General features: G+C 48.0%; 1 long non-coding RNA gene across 1 annotated transcript in view; it reads left to right on the plus strand.

Annotated features, from left to right (window-relative positions):
- Positions 1-18,856, plus strand: part of LOC140847163 (uncharacterized) — a 79,748-nt gene that overhangs the window by 40,569 nt on the left and 20,323 nt on the right. The gene's annotated exons all lie outside the window — the stretch shown is intronic.

Below are 18,856 nucleotides of genomic sequence, written 5' to 3' on the forward strand. Positions count from 1 at the left end.
AGTCCCTTGAGACCGTTAGGGGAGGGCTCTGGCCTTGGGGGCTGGGCCCCAGAATTGTGGCCCCTCATCAGAGCCCTGGGAGGTTGCCCCCAAGTCGTCTGTGCCCCTGTCACCTGCTCTAGGTCTCGCCCAGGGCTAGAGCAGCTCCACCTGGAGACTCCGACATGGGGTCCTGGGGCTCCTCTGTTAGGGGAAGGGAGGTTCCCGAGGGTACCCCCAGCCCTTGCAAGGTGGAAGCAAATGCAGACCCTGGGTTCTCCTGTCCCGTCCTGCAAGGGACGTTCCCCTCATTCCCCAGGATCTTTGGACTGGTAAGGTGTCTTCAGAGACCCCAGAGATGGAGAGTGTCCCCCTGTCTTCTTTTGTGGTCAGGGTGGGGCTCTGACCTCCCATGGTGGTAATTCCCCCTGGGGTGGAGGGCCTGAGTTTGTGGGAGGTCAGGTCTCTGAGAAAAGAGGAGGGACACAGGTGTCTGTTTTATGGGACTGAATTGAGATCAACCCCCGGCTGTTAGGAAGCCTCCATCTTCTCTCTGCACTCTACAAGAGATAAAGGCCCTTCCCTGGAACATTCGCAGGCACCTGCTGGCCTCCTCCCAGGCTGGGGTCAGGGCCCCTGGGTCTCAGGGAACATGGTCTCTGCCACACAAGTGGTGACATTCTTCCAGTATATGGTTTCTCTCATCCATTTAATGGTTATTTACTGAGCATCTGTGATGTGTCAGGCCCTGGGAACTCCAGAGAACATGACACACCCGGGCCCTGCACTCATGGAGTTTACCTTGTAGCAGGGAGACAAGCCCTCAGAGTGAGTCACAGAACTGAGGAGTTAATTATAATGGGGAGAAGGGCCATGGAGGGAAAGGGTCTGGAGCATCCGGAGCATGGTATGGAGTCTCACCTGATCTGGAGGTGCATGGAGCACCCCTGAGAAAGGGACCTTCTGGTGAGACCAGGAGTTTGAGTGGACATTTGCCCCTTGAAGGAGGGAAGCTGGAGGGAGGAGCTGCCCGCAGAGGGACCCGTCTTCTGGTGGGCAGATGTCTGGCTGGATGGAGGGGCTGACGGTGTCCGGTGTGGGAGCTTGGAGAATGAGAAGACTGGGCTCAGCGAGGCTGGCACAGGTCAGGCCTGCTGCCTGTGGGTGCTGCTGAGGGAGGCAAGCAGCCACTGGGGAGAATCCTGGCTGAGGCAGCTCTGCCGCCCTCTGGCAGACGAGGCCAGGCAGCTCTGAGTGTTTATTCAACATCATCTGTAGACATTTTCTGTGCATTGCATATGTTAACGCTCCATCATGCTGCAGCTCTGCAAGTCTCTGCAGCTCCAAGAATTCTTCCCCCTCCCTCAGTGGGATGTTACCAAACTTAGATTCCCAGGAATGTGTATCAGCTTGTTTGTCTTAGGTTACACTGTGTGTCTCCCTGGTGGCCTTGATGTGTGGCTGGAGTGCTGGGTGATGGGTCCATGGGGAAAAGGCCTATGTGGTCCATGCACTTGGAGCAGGGAGCCAGGCCTTTAGGAGGTGATCACAGAAGGATCAAGTTAAGAGGGGGAAGAAGGGAAGGCCTAGATGGTCGCAGCATCTAATGAGCTGTCTGGGGAAAGTGTGCTTTTCTGGGACCTCAAGTGTGAGTGGGTGTGAGTGGACCTTGGCCCTGTTAAAGATAGAGGCAGAGGAAGGAAGATTTGCCTGCAGAGGGACCCATCTTCTGGTGGGCAGGCACCTGCATGTTTATTCAACATCTGTAGACATTTTCCACGGGACACATATATTAATTCTCCATCATGCTGCAGCTCTGCAAGTTTCTTTTGCTCTGAGAACTCCACCTGTTCCCTCAAGGAGATGTTACCAAACTCAGATTTCCAGGAATATGTATCAGTTGGTTTTTGTCTCAAATAAATTGCAGTGTGTGTGTGTCCCGGTGGCCTTGGTGTGTGGCTGGAGTGGTGGTGGTGGGTCTGTGGGAAAATGAAGGAGGAGCAGGGAACCGGGCATGTGAGGAGGGGACGGTCTGTGTCAGGGAAGCAGGGTGGGGGGATGGACGATTTGACTCATGCCCAGAGCCTGGTGTCTAGATAGAACAGGGTCCCTGACTCTGGGGACAGAGCACCACAGACCCCTCCATGTCCCTGGGCCAGGTGAGGTAGGAGCTGCTTCCCTCCTGTTCATCAGGGCCTGGGCCTCAGGGCTGAGATGGCTGCACACTCACAGCCCCACCCAGTGCCTAGAGGGACCCCAACAGTGCCCGTTTTTCTTCTCTCTCCCTTCCCTTTCCTGGGGTTTCTTTCCTGCCCCACCTTCTCCCTGGTTGTCTGTGGACAGCCTCAGCCAGTGGCCCCACCTGCTCCCGTGCCAGGCAGCTGCCTTTTGGTCACTGCCCCCTCACAATGTCTTGGCAGCCCAGCTGTGACCTTTGTTCTGACCTTGACCCCAGGAGGGAAGAGGAGTGAAGCCAAGATTGGCCTCTTCCAGGTACCTACATTCTGGATATCCTGACTGGTTGTCAGGGGAATCATGCTTCCACATCTGGTGGAAGCATTCCTCCCTTTGGAAGTAATACCTCTAGGCCACCAGTGCATAATGTTGCAGGGACAGGAAGCAGAAATGTTACTAGTGGATCACTAAAGGTGTAGTGAGCGGGGTCACTCCCATTTCCATCCCTTGATTCTTGTACCTAGAATCCTAGCTATGGGAGAAAAGCACCATAATTGGACACAGATTCCAAGGATATGCAGCCTCTGTGGGTACATTCCCCTAGACCTGCAATGTATTGCCACCTTTCTGCAGTAACTGAGTGTCCAACAGGCCATTCCACTTTTCTGTCAAGCCAGCCTGTCAAGATGGTAAAACCTCTGTGAGGTAAGACCTCCAGTGAGCTCCAAGAGTATGCACCCACTGCTGCATTTCATTGCTACAAGCGAGCTCCTTGATCACACAGTAATGCTGTTTGAAATACTGGGACAGAAAAGGCATTCCTTGAATACACAGATGGTATTTGGCAGAAGCATTGTGAACAGGGAAGGCAAATCTGTATCTAGGTTAAGTGCCTATTCCAATTAGAACAAAACATTGTCTCTTCCATGATGGAAGTGGCCCAATATAATCAACCTGCCAACCAGTAGTTGGCCGATCACCCTGGGGCCTGGTGCCACATCAGGATCCCAGTGTTGGTCTCTGAGCTAGCAGATGGGGCACTCAGCATTGGCCTTGGTGAATGCTCAGCCTGTGAGTGGAAATCCACATTGCCACGCCATGGCTACCTTGTTCATTAGCCCACTGGGCGATCACACGGATGGCTGGGGAAGGAGGCTGACTGGTATCCACAGAAGTCATCCTACGTACTTTAGTATTAAAACCATCCTCTGGGATCACGGGAAGATGGCGGCGTGAGTAGTTCAGAGGAAATCTCCTCCCCAAAACATATATATTTATGAAAATACAATAAATACAACTATTCCTAAAAGAGACACCAGTGGATGCACTACAACAGCCAGGATACATCTACATCTGTGAGAACTCAACATCACACGAAGGGGGTAAGATACAAGCCACGGCCAGGCGGGACCCGAACGCTCCCCCACCCCAGAACCTGGTGGGAAGAAAGGAGTTGGAATGGGGAGGGAGTGAAAGCTCAGGACTGCTAAACAACCAGCTCTAGAAATCCGCACCCAGAGTGCAGACACAAGGTGCACGGGGGGCTGGATATTAGAGAAACGGAAAAGCAAAACCTGTGGGCAGGTCCCCGCAACCAGCGCCCCTGAGACAAAAGAAAAGCGAGTGCTTTCTGCAAGTCTTAAAGAAACAGGGACCCCATAGCTGGACGAAGTCATCCCGGAACACTTAGCCAGCAGCTGGGAATCCCGGGGAACCTTAGGTGCCCTAAACCCTGGGGAGGCAGTGCAGCTCTGAAGCCCCTTGTGGCACTAAGCAGCCTGCCAGTCATTCCTCCAACCAGTGCAGACCCCTACACGCCGGCCCAGTAGTGGGAGAGTGGCAGCACGTGCCGGGGGCAGCGGTGCCGGAAGGGACCGAGAGCAGATTGCATGTGCCAACAGCGCCAGAGGGTACCAGAAAAGCTTGTGCGAGCCCACAGCAGCAGCAACCAAACAGCCTGGGCGCAGCTCACAATGCACCAGTGGCAGTGGAGCCAGAGGAGCCCGGTAGAGGCCCACACGGGAGAGCTCCACACGCACCTACAGCAGAGCCAGAGGGAGCAGGCGCACTCCCAGCAGCCAACCGGAATCCCAGCCCAATGCACAGCTGCCCGGGCCAGACCCAAAGGCTGCTGCTGGTACACAGCTGCCCGACAGGGGCACCACTATCACAGAGGAGTGCACCTGGTGTGCCTGCCACTCCCCACAGGGCTCCGCACTGCTCTGGCGGAGACCCCGCCCAAAGCAGCTTAGGGGATTAACCCTGTGGCTGCTCCAGGAGTGCAGATAACCGACACAGGCAGCGGAGAAGGGCAAGGCATCCAGCAAGCAGGAAAGGACTTTCTTCTCCCAGCTGACACACCTGCAACCTGCCTACAGCCACTGCTATCACCATGAAAAGGCAAAAAAAATTTAATCCAGTCCAAGATAGTTCAGACAACACCTGAGAGAGGATCTGCAGAGACAGACCTAACCAGTCTCCCTGAAAAAGAATTCAAAATAAAAATCATAAACATGCTGACAGAGCTGCAGAGAAATATGCAAGAGCTAAGGGATGAAGTCCGGAGGGAGATTATAGACGTCTGGAGGGAGATTACAGAAGTGAAACAAACTCTGGAAGGATTTATGAGCAGAATGGATGAGATGCAAGAGGCCATTGATGGAATAGAAACCAGAGAACAGGAACGCATAGAAGCTGACACAGAGAGAGATAAAAGGATCTCCAGGAATGAAACAATATTAAGAGAACTGTGTGACCAATCCAAAAGGAACAATATCTGCATTATAGGGGTACCAGAAGAAGAAGAGAGAGAAAAAGGGATAGAAAGTGTCTTTGAAGAAATAATTGCTGAGAACTTCCCCAAACTGGGGGAGGAAATAGTTGCTCAGACTACGGAGGCACACAGAACTCCCGAGAGACAGGACCCAAAGAGGACAACACCAAGACACATAATAATTAAAATGGCGAAGATCAAGGACAAGAACAGAGTATTAAAGGCAGCCAGAGAGAGAGAAAAGGTCACCTACAAAGGAAAATCCATCAGGCTATCATCAGACTTCTCAACAGAAACCTTACAGGCCAGAAGAGAATGGCATGATATATTTAATGCAATGAAACAGAAGGGCCTTGAACCAAGGTTACTGTATCCAGCACGATTATCATTTAAATATGAAGGAGTGATTAAACAATTCCCAGACAAGCAAAAGTTGAGGGAATTTGCCTCCCACAAACCACCTCTACAGGGTATCTTAGAGGGGACTGCTCTAGATGGGAGCAGTCCTAAAAAGAGCAGAGAACAAAACACCCAATATATGAAGACTGGAGGAGGAGGAAAAGAAGGGAGAGAAATAATCATCAGACTGTGTTTATAATAGCTCAATAAGTGAGTTAAGTTAGACAGTAAGGTAGTAAACAAGCCAGCCTTGAACCTTTGGTAACCACGAATCTAAAGCCTGCAATGGCAATAGGTACATATCTTTCAATAATCACCCTAAATGTAAATGGACTGAATGCACCAATCAAAAGACACAGAGTAATAGAATGGATAAAAAGGCAAGACCCATCTATATGCTGCTTACAAGAGACTCACCTCAAACCCAAAGTCATGCACAGATTAAAAGTCAAGGGATGGAAAAAGATATTTCATGCAAACAACAGAGAGAAAAAAGCAGGTGTTGCAATACTAGTATCAGACAAAATAGACTTCAAAATAAAGAAAGTAACAAGAGATAAAGAAGGACATTACATAATGATAAAAGGCTCAGTCCAACAAGAGGATATAACCATTATAAACATATATGCAGCCAATACAGGAGCACCAATATATGTGAAACAAATATTAACAGAATTAAAGGAGTAAATAAAATGCAATGCATTCATTTTAGGAGACTTTAACACACTACTCACTCCAAAGGACAGATCTACCATATAGAAAATAAGTAAGGACACAGAGGCACTGAACAACACACTAGAACAGACGGACCTAATAGACATCTATAGAACTCTACATCCAAAAGCAACAGGATACACATTCTTCTCAAGTGCACATGGAACATTCTCCAGAATAGACCACATACTACGCCACAAAAAGAGCCTCAGTAAATTCCAAAAGATTGAAATCCTACCAACCATCTTCTCAGACCACAAAGGTATAAAATTAGAAATAAATTGTACAAAGAAAGCAAAAAGGCTCACAAACACATGGAGGCTTAACAACATGCTCCTAAATAATCAATGGATCAATGACCAAATTAAAATGGAGATCTAGCAATATATGGAAACAAATGACAACAACAACACAAAACTCCAACTTCTGTGGGACGCAGCAAAAGCATTCTTAAGAGGAAAGTATATAGCAATCCAGGCATATTTAAAGAAGGAAGAACAATCCCAAATGAATAGTCTAATGTCACAATTATCGAAATTGGAAAAAGAAGAACAAATGAGACCTAAGGTCAGCAGAAGGAGGGACATAATAAAGATCAGAGAAGAAATAAATAAAACTTGAGAAGAATAAAACAATAGCAAAAATCAATGAAACCAAGAGCTGGTTCTTTGAGAAAATAAACAAAATATATAAGCCTCTAGCTAGACTTATTAAGAGGAAAAGAGAGTCAACACACATCAACAGAATCAGAAACAAGAAAGGAAAAATCACAACGGACCCCACAGAAATACAAATAATTATTAGAAAATACTATGAAAACCTATATGCTAACAAGCTGGGAAACCTAGGAGAAATGGACAACTACCTAGAAAAATACAACCTTCCAAGACTGACCCAGAAAGAAACAGAAAATCTAAATAGACCAATTACCAGCAATGAAATTGAAGCGGTAATCAAAAAACTACCAAAGAACAAAACCCCCAGGCCAGATGGATTTACCTCAGAATTTTATCAGACATACAGAGAAGACATAATACCCATTCTCCTTAAAGTTTTCCCAAAAATAGAAGAGGAGGGAATACTCCCAAACTCATTCTATGAAGCCAACATCACCCTAATACCAAAACCAGGCAAAGACCCCACCAAAAAAGAAAATGTCAGACCAATATCCCTGATGAACGTAGATGCAAAAATACTCAAAAAATATTAGCAAACCGAATTTAAAAATACATCAAAAGGATCATACACCATGACCAAGTGGGATTCATCCCAGGGATGCAAGGATGATACAACATTCGAAAATCCATCAACATCATCCACCACATCAACAAAAAGAAGGACAAAGACCACATGATCATCTCCATAGATGCTGAAAAAGGATTTGAGAAAATTCAACATCCATTCATGATAAAAACTCTTAACAAAATGGGCATAGAGAGTAAGTACCTCAACATAATAAAGGCCATATATGATAAACGCACAGCTAACATCATACTGAACAGCGAGAGGCTGAAAGCTTTTCCTCTGAGATTGGGAACAAGACAGGGATGCCCACTCTCCCCACTGTTATTCAACATGGTACTGGAGGTCCTAGCCACAGCAATCAGACAAAACAAAGAAATACAAGGAATCCAGATTGGTAAAAAAGAAGTCAAACTGTCACTATTTGCAGATGACATGATATTGTACATAAAAAACCCTAAAGACTCCACTGCAAAACTACTAGAACTAATATCGGAATTCAGCAAAGTTGTAGGATACAAAATTAACACACAAAAATCTGTGGCTTTCCTATACACTAACAATGAACTAATAGAAAGAGAAATCAGGAAAACAATTCCATTCACAATAGCATCAGAAAGAGTAAAATACCTAGGAATAAACCTAACCAAGGAAGTGAAAGACCTATACCCTGAAAACTACAAGACACTCTTAAGAGAAATTAAAGAGGACACTAACAAATGGAAACTCATCCCATGCTCCTGGCTAGGAAGAATTAATATCATCAAAATGGCCATCCTGCCCACAGCAATGTACAGATTCAATGCAATCCCTATCAAATTACCAACAGCATTCTTCAATGAACTGGAACAAATAGTTCAAAAATTCATATGGAAACACCAAAGACCCCGAATAGCTAAAGCAATCCTGAGAAGGAAGAATAAAGTAGGGAGGATCTCGCTCCCCAACTTCAAGCTCTACTACAAAGCCACAGTAATCAAGACAATTTGGTACTGGCACAAGAACAGAGCCACAGACCAGTGGAACAGAATAGAGATGCCAGACATTAACCCAAACATATATGGCCAATTAATATTTGATAAAGGAGCCATGGACATACAATGGGGAAATGACAGTCTCTTCAACAGATAGTGCTGGCAAAACTGGACAGCTACATGTAAGAGAATGAAACTGGATCACTGTCTAACCCCATACACAAAAGTAAACTCCAAATGGATCAAAGACCTGAATGTAAGTCATGAAACCATAAAACTCTTAGAAAAAAACATAGGCAAAAACCTCATGGACATAAACATGAGCGAGTTCTTCATGAACATATCTCCCCGGGCAAGGGAAACAAAGGCAAAAATGAACAAGTGGGACTATATCAAGCTAAAAAGCTTCTGTACAGCGAAGGACACCATCAATAGAACAAAAAGGTATCCTACAGTATGGGAGAATATATTCATAAATGACAGATCCGATAAAGGGTTAACATCCAAAATATATAAAAATGCTAATCGTAATGCCCTCTTTTTTTCCCCCGCCCTTATCCCTCCCTTCCCACTCATCCTCCCCAGTCCCTTTCCCTTTGGTAACTGTTAGTCCATTCTTGGGTTCTGTGATTCTGCTACTAATTTCTTCCTTCAGTTTTCCTTTGTTCTTATACTCCACATATGAGTGAAATCAAACTTCAACAAACAAAAAGCAAATAATCCAATTAAAAAATGGGCCAAGGAGCTGAATAGACAGTTCTCCAAAGAAGAAATCCAGATGGGCAACAGACACATGAAAAGATGCTCCACATCGCTAATCATCAGAAAAATGAAAATTAAAACCACAATGAGATATCACCTCACACTAGTAAGGATCGCCATCATTGAAAAGACAAACAACAACAAATGTTGGCAAGGGTGTGGACAAAGGGGAACCCTCCTACAATGCTGGTGGGAATGTAAATTAGTTCAACTATCGTGGAAAGCAGTATGGAGGTTCCTCAGAATGCTCAAAATAGAAATACCATTTGACCCCAGAATTCCACTTCTAGGAATTTACCCTAAGAATGCAGCACTCCAGTTTGAAAAAGACAGGTGCACCCCTATTTTTATTGCAGCACTATTTACAATAGCCAAGAAATGGAAGCAACCTAAGCGTCCATCAGTAGATGAATGGATAAAGAAGATGTGGTACACATACACCATGGAATATTATTCAGTCATAAGAAGAAAACAAATCCTACCATTTGCAACAACATGGATGGAGCTAGAGGGTAATTACGCTCAGTGAAATAAGCCAGGTGGAGAAAGGCAAGTACCGAATGATTTCACTCATCTGTGGAGTGTAAGAACAAAGCAAACACTGAAGGAACAAGACAGCAGCAGAATCACAGAACCCAAGAATGGACTAACAGTTACCAAAGGGAAAGGGACTGGGGAGGAAGGGTGGGAAGGGAGGGATAAGGGCGGGGAAAAAGAAAGGGGGCATTACAATTAGCATGTATAGTGCGTGGGGGGCAAAGGGAGGGCTGAGCAACACAGAGCAGACAAGTAGTGATTTTACAGCATCTTACTACGCTGATGGACAGTGACTGTGAAGGGGTATGTGGGGGGACTTGGTGAAGGGGGGAGCCTAGTAAACATAATGTTCTTCATGTAATTGTAGGTTAGTGATACCAAAATAAAAATAAATAAATAAATAAAACCATCCTCTGCTGAAGGGCCTGGTGAACATTCAGAGAGGTTTAATGGCATACTTCTTTCCCAGATCTTCTTGTCATTAATTTTCCAATCATGTTCTTTGCAAGTCCCTGATCACCTAGCCAAATTATTGGCCACATGAATCAGTGTGGAGCCACACATCTGGTCATTTCTCCTTCCAAGCAAAATGAATAGCCAGGTGTACCACCAAAGCTCTGCCCACTGAGAGGATATCCTTCACTGTGCCCTTAGGGATGTCCCAGAAAAGGTTGCACTGTGCAGCTGTGCACTTCTGGGTGGTGCCTATGTAGCACGCAGAACCACCTGTAAGCCAGGCTGGAGTTTCTCTTCTTCCCTCAGGTGATCCCCATGATGCCATAGGTGTGGCTGGGAGAGAGGAGACAGTATAGCAGGGGTGGGGACCATGGGCATTTGGGCCACTTCTTCATATAAGTTACTTGTGCCTTCAGGGCCTAGTCAGTCGTGATCACATAATATACCACTTCTGTTTGATGATGGAGTGCTGGTATGTATGCCTAGCTTTATGGCTTAGTGTGTCAAACAACACCCAGTTCATGATGTTTAGTGTCAGTTCAGAGCCTGTCCAGTAACCCCCAAAAGTTACAGTTATTTCCTAATCTCCAGTGCACAGACAGCTCAGGTTGCAAGGTGATTGGGAGGCCTATTGCTGAGCATTTGGTCTCTACTAAGGCCCAGTAGCCAGCCAAAAGCTGATCCTCAAAATGACAGTAGTTATCCTCAGCAAGGTTATTCCAAAATCCCAAGGCCTGCCCTGTGATTCACCTACATGGGTCTCCCAAAGGCTCCAAACATCCACCTTACCTGGCACTGACACCTCAAGCGCCATTGCATCTGCTGGATTTATGGCCCAAGTGGCAGAGCAGTTTGCACAGACTGTGGAGCTGTTGAACAGCTTTCTCTCACTCTGAGTACCACTCAAAATTAGCAGCTTTTTGGGTCACTACTTAAAGCGCCAGGTTAGCACACCCAGACTGGGAGTATGTTGCCTCAGAATCCAGAGAGGCCCATGAGGTGTTTTGCTTCTCTTTGGTTATAAGAGGGATCAGATGCAACAACTTATCCCTCACCTTAGAAGAGGTACTGGTGTGCCCTCACCACTGGAACCCTAGAAATTTCCCTGAGGTAGAAAGCCGCTAAATTTTTGTTGGATTTCTTTCCCATGTTTTGACATGGAAATGTATTATCAGTAAATCTAGAGTAGTTGCCACCTCTTGCTACTAGGTTCAGCGAGCATAATGTTAACAATGTATGGAACCAGTGTGATGTTTTGTGAAAGGGAAAGGAGATCACAATCCCTCCAAACTGAATCATGACACAGGGAGGGAGCACTGGTGCTCCCTGAGACAGGACAGTGAAGGTGCGTTGCTGGCCTTGCCACCTGGTTGTCATTGCTGACCCATATGGAGAAAAATGGATTTGCCATATTGATAGCTGCCTACTACGTACCAGGGGATGTGTTAATTTGCTCAAGCACTGAAACCACATCTTGTACAGCAGCTACAATTGGAATTGCCACCTGGTTAAGTTTATAATAATCCATTGTTACCCTCCAAGACCCATGTCTTCTGCACAGGCGAAACAGGATAACTGAATGGAGAGGTGGTGGCAGTCACCACCCCTGTATCTTCAAGTCCTCCAATGTGGCACTAATCTCTGCAGTCCCTCCAGGAATATGCTATTGCTTTTGGTTTCCTGTCTTCCTGGGTAGAGGCAGTCCTAGTGGTCTCCACTTGGCCTTTCCCACCATAATAGCCCTCATTCCACAGGTCAGGAAGCTGTGGAATGTAGCCAGCTGTTGAGTCCATCCATTCCAATCGTGTAGAGCCTAGGAAATAACCACAGGTTGAGTTCAGGGACCTCCTGGGCCCACTGGGAGATGGACCTGAGGTAAAACTTCATTGAGCACCTGACCTCCATAAGCCCCTACTCTGATTGGTGGGCCACTGTGACATTTTGTGTCTCCTGCAATTGGTGTCAGTTCAGAGCCCGTGTCCAGCAATTCCCCCAAAGCTCTGATTATTCCCTTTCCCCAGTACACAGTCACCCTGGAAAAAGGCCACGGGTTCCCCCTGAGAAAGGTTGGGAAAAAGGTGAGTAGTATACATTTTTGGTACTGTACTTGGGTCCTTCCTCAAGGGGACCTGGCCCCTCCTTAACTCCAGGTATTCTGGGTCTTTAAACTGCCTCAAATGTGGGAATGGATTGAGGGGCCACAGCATTCTGTGACTCAAGTTAGACTTTGTTCACTTGACCTAGAATTCCTCTGCTTATGAAGATCAAGTAAGAATTTAGTAGGCCTCCCCTGTATTTCATTTCTAGGACACCATGATCAGGTAGCCAGTGCCATTCGTCTCTGTGAGTCAGACTGTTCTGATTGCTGCTTTGACTCTGCTATACTTTAGCCCAGCCTGCTGTTGGTTAGTAAGTGCCACCTCTTGGCCCTGCTACCTTGGGATCCAATGATCTCATTTGCGTTTGGGTTTCCCAATCCATTGGCATCAGTTCCCACTGTAATTTCTGACTTACGAAGAAGGGCAATTGCAGAGCTCTTCAAGGATGCTGGGCTCCGTTATGAGCTCATGTGTCACGGTCATGATGAGAGTGTATCCTCGGCACTCTGCCAGGGTGGATGAGCAGGTCTTCAATGATAAATCCTCACCATATTCCAGTCTCCCTAAGCCTTTGGATTCCTTCCTCTCCAAATAGATGGTCTATTCTCTGATGCAGAGACCTCAAGGTTCTGTCAGGATCAACAGACATAGATGTGAACTTCACAGTGACCTGCTGAGCTGAGTGTGGGAGAACTTGGAAGTATTTCCTGAGAAGGCCTTGAGGTGTCCTGCCCATGGAACCCCTAGGAGAGAATGTCCCACACAGTGGAAGAAGCTGAGGCAGCTGAGATCTGAATTGCAGTGGAGGTGACAGGGATACAGGCTACTTCTTGTGGGTGTGATGCCCTTAGGTTTGTCAGAGTTGAAGTGTTGAGAGGGGCTGGGAGGTGCTATAGCTATGACAGAACTGGGATACAGAAGACTGGGCCCCTGTCTTCTGTTGGCAGAGCCCCAAAGTGTGTTCAGTATAGGGGGAATGGAGTTGCTGCAGAGCAGGATGGTGGGGAGTTGGGATCTCATCATTCCAAACAAAACCCTTTGCTTGGTGGGCTCCACAGGAAGAGGACAGGGGTCTGTGAGCTTGGCAGCCCTGTAAGTGGGAGGGTTGGAGGTAGCCTGGTGGGGTGAGTGACCCAAGTCAGTGAGATGCAAGGTGAAGCCGAGTGAGAGCAGCTGGGACGTGCATCTCCAGAAATGCCTGGAGGGCCTTGACTCCTGGACGGGATGTGCGGCAGGTGGGTGTCCTCAGGGTGCAAGGGGCCACAGGTGGCTTCTGCTGTAGACTGAGAGGTAAGGCAGGTAAGGCCTGAGGCCCTGGAGTTGGAGTACTTACCCAGCTGAGGATTTGGGTCCTGGCTGGTGCCTCCCCTGCAGCAGGCAGTCGGCAGACAGGATCAGCTGGATATCAGGCTCTATCTCATCCTCCTAGGCTGGAGTGGAGGCTTCAATTCAGAGCTCCTGCCTGGTCCAAGGACATCCCATTTCCCATGAGGGGCTTAAATGCTTAAATGTGCCCTGTCTCCACCTCCTGCTCTCACTCCCTGGGCTCTCAGAGAGGTTTTTTTGTCAAATCTCTGTCTCCTTTTCTCAGTGCCAAAGGCCTCAGTGCCATCTCCCTGGCACCCAGGTCTGGACACTCTCTGATGCTGGAGGCCATGCAGAGCTGGATCTCTGTCCTGTGGATATGGAGGGGCCCCTCTGTGCTCGGGAGAGCAATCTGAGGTCCACAGGCCCCACACTGCACTCCAGTGCCAGGCAGACCAAACCTGTGCCTCATGTAACTCTCAGGTGTTGGACAAAACAGGCCGGGTATTGAAATCCAGACTCCTGTGTGGGAAATCCTCGCCAAGCCTAGATGACCAGCAAGTGGGTGGACAGGTGGGTCATTGCAAGGTCTGGGTAGGACCTGTGCTCAAGGAAGGTGCACGGGCCACGGTGCAGCCCCAGCACAGGCAGCTACCCTGGGGGAGCAGGCGGCAGGGTGGGTGCCTTCAAGAAGGGCTCAGGCTTCCAAAAGTTCCCACGTTCTCGGATGCAGGCAGAGTGAGGCTCACAGGGCTGTGGGGAGGGTTGGCATGGAGGCTATGGGATGGTCCTTGGGACCCCATGGTGGCGCCTTACAGACACGGACATGGACACGGACATGCAGGTCTTGCTCAGGAACAGCTAGAAGAATGGCCCCGGCTGTCTGCAGAACCAGGCAGCTCAGGCCTCAGCTCTTCCCAGGGCGGGGCCAGATGGCTCTGGGAGAGGGGTCAGAAGCTGTCTCCAGTCTTGTATGTGAGATTTAAAGGAAGAAAGGATGACAGTGCTACCAGGTCGTGAATACCATGGCGAACATGCTAGGGAAGGGCATCCCCTTTCCTTACAAGGAAAATGAACATAATGAACTTCAGTAGTCTTCTAAGAGAAAAAAAATAACTCAGTTTTATCAGTAAGTGTTATGCAAGGTTTCCTTTACAGCATGAATGTTGACGGCACTTTCTCTGCAATTTAACCCTTAAGGAAATGGTGAAAGTGATCTGTGATTTATGGTTTAGCTAGCAATGTGGATTTTAAGAGGCCCCTCGTACTTTGAAGCCTTCCTGAATTCATATAGACCGTCTTCTAAGTGGCCATGAATGCAACTTTCTTTGTCCATTTCTAATGGTCACCCCTGCCTGCACATAGTTACACTTTCCTAGAAGAGTTGAAAAGCATGTGACTACAAAAAGTGTTCCAATGCTGGTGGTGGTGATGCTGGCACTCTGGGTGGGGTCTGCTGAACATGGGTGAAGGCAACTGTTCTTGAGAACTTTTCCCTCAAAATCACCAGCGAAGATAAGTACCTCCTGGGTCTGTCACATGTCAGGATGGATGAAGGACAGAAATAGAGGGCGGGAACTTAAGTATCACATCCAAGAGTGGACAACACATTCTGCCCAGAGTCTGAGAGGGGGATGGGTGAATACTGGGGACACTGAAAAGGCCACCATCCTCCTTAAGGAGGGAGCATCAAAGACACCTGGGGTTCAGAGAGAGGCCCAGGGCTGCTGGCAGGGTGCTGTCAGCCCACATGTGCTGGGATGAGACCCCGACACTGGGCAGTCACTAAGTCTAATTTTGGGGTAGATTCTTATTTAATGAATAACCCCAAGGAAAATGATATTAAAAATAGATAATTACTGTGGTATAATTTTCTTTTAAGACATTTCTTTCTAATGATAGAAATGACTCTCTATTCATCACTAAGATGCCTTGTAGGTTGGTAAGAACTTTAGAGTAGACCGTATAATGCCATGGAGACAGATTCATCACATGTATTTTTTTTTCCTAAATTCTGAAGAATTCCCCACATCCTACTTGGACTGTAACCCAGTGGATGTCATTCTGGTTTGTGGCTACAGAGTCTCGGGGAACCCACACCCTTCCTGCTCTGAAGTATAGGCAGTCATAGGTCATCCCTCTAAGCATGCCTTTTCCTGGGAAATCAAGTTATTGATTAATTTAAAACCATTTTTCAAAGATATTGAAGATGTCAGTTTCTACTGCTCTTCACAAGGATTCCTCAACCAAGGGGCCCTTTGGTTAGAGATTAGTGCAGGTCAGTGGATCTCAGTCATGGGTGATTTTGTCTTCCAGGGAAATATGGCTATGTCTGTAGGCATTGTTGGTTGTCACAACTGGGGACAGAGAGTCCTAGTGGCATTTATAGGCAGAGCCCCCAGATGGTGCTGAACACCCTATCATGCACAAACAGCCCCCACATGACGTTACCTGGCCAGTCAGCAGTGACATGACAACCCTGCAGTATGGCTGCCCCCAGAGTTCTCCGGAGGCTTCCCCTCGCCCTTCTCTTTCCCATCTCTCCCGACCCTCCTGTACACCCAGCCCCCTTTGCTAGCATGCTCACCTCCAGTCCTGGTGAACCTGAGTGTGCCCTTTGTCCAAGGGCAGCACCTCTTCCACCAACATCTCATTTCATCTGCAGCAACATCCTCACTCCCACCTAGAAAGGATTTTCATAAAGAATTCCAAAAATGCAAGCCTGTGTGTCCTCACTGCGAGCAAGGCTTTTAAGAATGTCCAAATGATCCCCACCCCCCTGAAGGTGGCCCTCCTCAGGCTGGGGCCCTCCACCTGGTGACGCAGGCATCTCTTCTGCGGATGTGGACCCGGGCAAGCTACCCTGGCCACCCTGCTTCTCCTGAGCCGCCACCTGCACACACCTGCCCATCTCCTGCAGGGAGGCTATGACACGGTCGCTACCCATCCAAAACAGCTGTAAACCCTCACTGCTCATCTGCTCAACCCACATTCCATTCTCAAAGGTCTCAGATAGTGCTGTGCAATTGAAATACTATGGAAAATACACGTGTCATTTTACATTTTCTAGCAGTCGTGTTTAAAAATGTAAAAACAAACAGATGAATAAGCACATGAAAAGATACTCAACATCATGAATCATTAGGGAAATGCAAATCAAACCACAGTGAGACATGACGTCACATCATTAGGATGAGAAAAAAAGGAAGAAAACAAAACAGAAAAAAAATGTTGGCAGAGAGTGGAGAAATTGAACCCCCTGTGCATTGCTGGTGGGAATGTCAAATGGTACCAGTTGCTTGGGAAAGAGTTCAGAGGTTCCTCAAAAAGCTACACATAGAATTACCATAAGATCCAGCAGTTCCATTTCTGGGTATGTCTTGCCAATGAATTTCAGCCTGGGCAAGTTCACTATGGATTCAATGTGACCAAAGAAATGACAGTAGAACATTCTTGTGGTGAAAGGGTTATACCCAACTTTATTTCCACGGTGGCAGGTTAATCACTAGAATCCCATCCATTCAGAGCGAGTCTGCATGCAGCAAGCCCATCTCTGCCTCTGGGCCTCTCTGTCCCCACAGCCATCTCAGTCTCTGTCCTCAGTGCTGGCACCACTCCAGCCTCTGCTCTGCTCTCCTGTAGCCTTGCAGCTGTGCCACCGTGTCGCCCAGAACAGTGGGCAGGGCTCTTTATGTAGAGTCAATGACACATTGCCCACACGTGTGTAGAGAGCTAGCCAACCAGGGCCAGGTAAGAATCCTAGCTACAGGAACCTTCACTTTATCCACAGGTATATGCCCCAAAGCCTCGGAGCCAGGACTTAAACAGGTATTTGTACAACCTTGTTCATAGCAATGTTCTTCACAGTAGCCAAAAGGTGGAAACAACCCACATGTCCATCAACAGATGAATGGGTAAACAACAGATGAGTGGTAGGCACATGCAATGGAATATTATTCAGCCCCAAAGGGAAGGAAAGGCTGACACATGCTGCACCATGAATGAAACCTGAACACATTATGCTCAGTGAACTAAGCCACACAAAAGACTTGTACTGTATGATTTCACAAGTATGAGGCACCTGCTGGCCTCCTCCCAGGCTGGGGTCAGGGCCCCTGGGTCTCAGGGAACATGGTCTCTGCCTGGGTGTCACACAGGTGGTGACATGCTTCCAGTATATGGTTTCTCTCATCCGTTTAATGGTTATTTACTGAGCATCTGTGATGTGTCAGGCCCTGGGAACTCCAGAGAACAGGACACACCCGGGCCCTGCACTCATGGAGTTTACCTTGTAGCAGGGAGACAAGCCCTCAGAGTGAGTCACAGAACTGAGGAGTTAATTATAATGGGGAGAAGGGTCATGGACAGAAAGTGTCTGGAGCATCCAGAGCATGGAATGGAGTCTCACCTGATCTGGAGGTGCATGGAGCACCCCTGAGAAAGGGACCTTCTGGTGAGACCAGGAGTTTGAGTGGACATTTGCCCCTTGAAGGAGGGAAGCTGTGGAGGGAGGAACTGCCTGCAGAGGGACCTGTCTTCTGGTGGGCAGATGCCTGGCTGGTTGGAGGGGATGACGGCGTCCAGTGTGGGAGCTTGGAGAGCGAGAGGACTGTGGGCTCAGCGAGGCTGGCACAGGTCAGGCCTGCTGCCTGTGGGTGCTGCTGAGGGAGGCCAGCAGCCACTGGGGTGGCTCCAGCCTTCGGTAACTCTGCCTCCCTCTGGTGGTAAAGGAGGGAATTGCATCAGTTACCAGACAGCTCTCATGTTTATTCAACATCTGTAAACGTTTTCCGTGGGCACGTATGTTAACGCTCCATCATGCTGCAGCTCTGCAAGTCTCTGTTGTTCACAGAACTCCGGCCCCTACCTCAATGGGATGTTACCAAACTTAGATTTCCAGTAATGTGTATCAGCTTGTTTGTGTCAAGTTACACTGTGTGTGTCCCCGGCTGCTATTGTGTGTGGTTGGAGTGCTGGGTGGTGGGTCTGTGGGAACGGGGAGGAGGAGCAGGGAACTGGGCATGTCAGGAGGGGAAGGTCTGTGTCAGGGAAGCAGAGGTGGGCCACATGCTTCCCAGAGACAGTTGTGGAGAGAGTGGAGCCCATCAGGATAATTGAGTCAGAGGAGAAGCTGGGGCCTGGGGGAAGTCCACACAACATACCAGGTCCACCCTGTTGACCATCCTGTAGGCACAGGTCTTTGTAGTCTAGATGAGCGAGGCCCCTGGATTTACTCATTCTGTGCCTGCCTGTGTCCAGCTGTACACATAGAGTCAGGAGGAGTGTAGGGGCAGTTCCTATCCAATTGGAGTTCAGGGATGCAAGGTCACCATGGCCCCTGGGGAGGAGGGATATCCCAGAGAGAGAGCCCCTGGGCCTTGGGGAACTTAAGGGCATGAACAAAGCAAGGACCAGCAAGGACAACAATGGGACCTTCTGCA

The sequence above is a fragment of the Manis javanica genome, chromosome 17 (assembly GCF_040802235.1).
Source record: "Manis javanica isolate MJ-LG chromosome 17, MJ_LKY, whole genome shotgun sequence".
Lineage (NCBI taxonomy): Eukaryota > Metazoa > Chordata > Mammalia > Pholidota > Manidae > Manis > Manis javanica.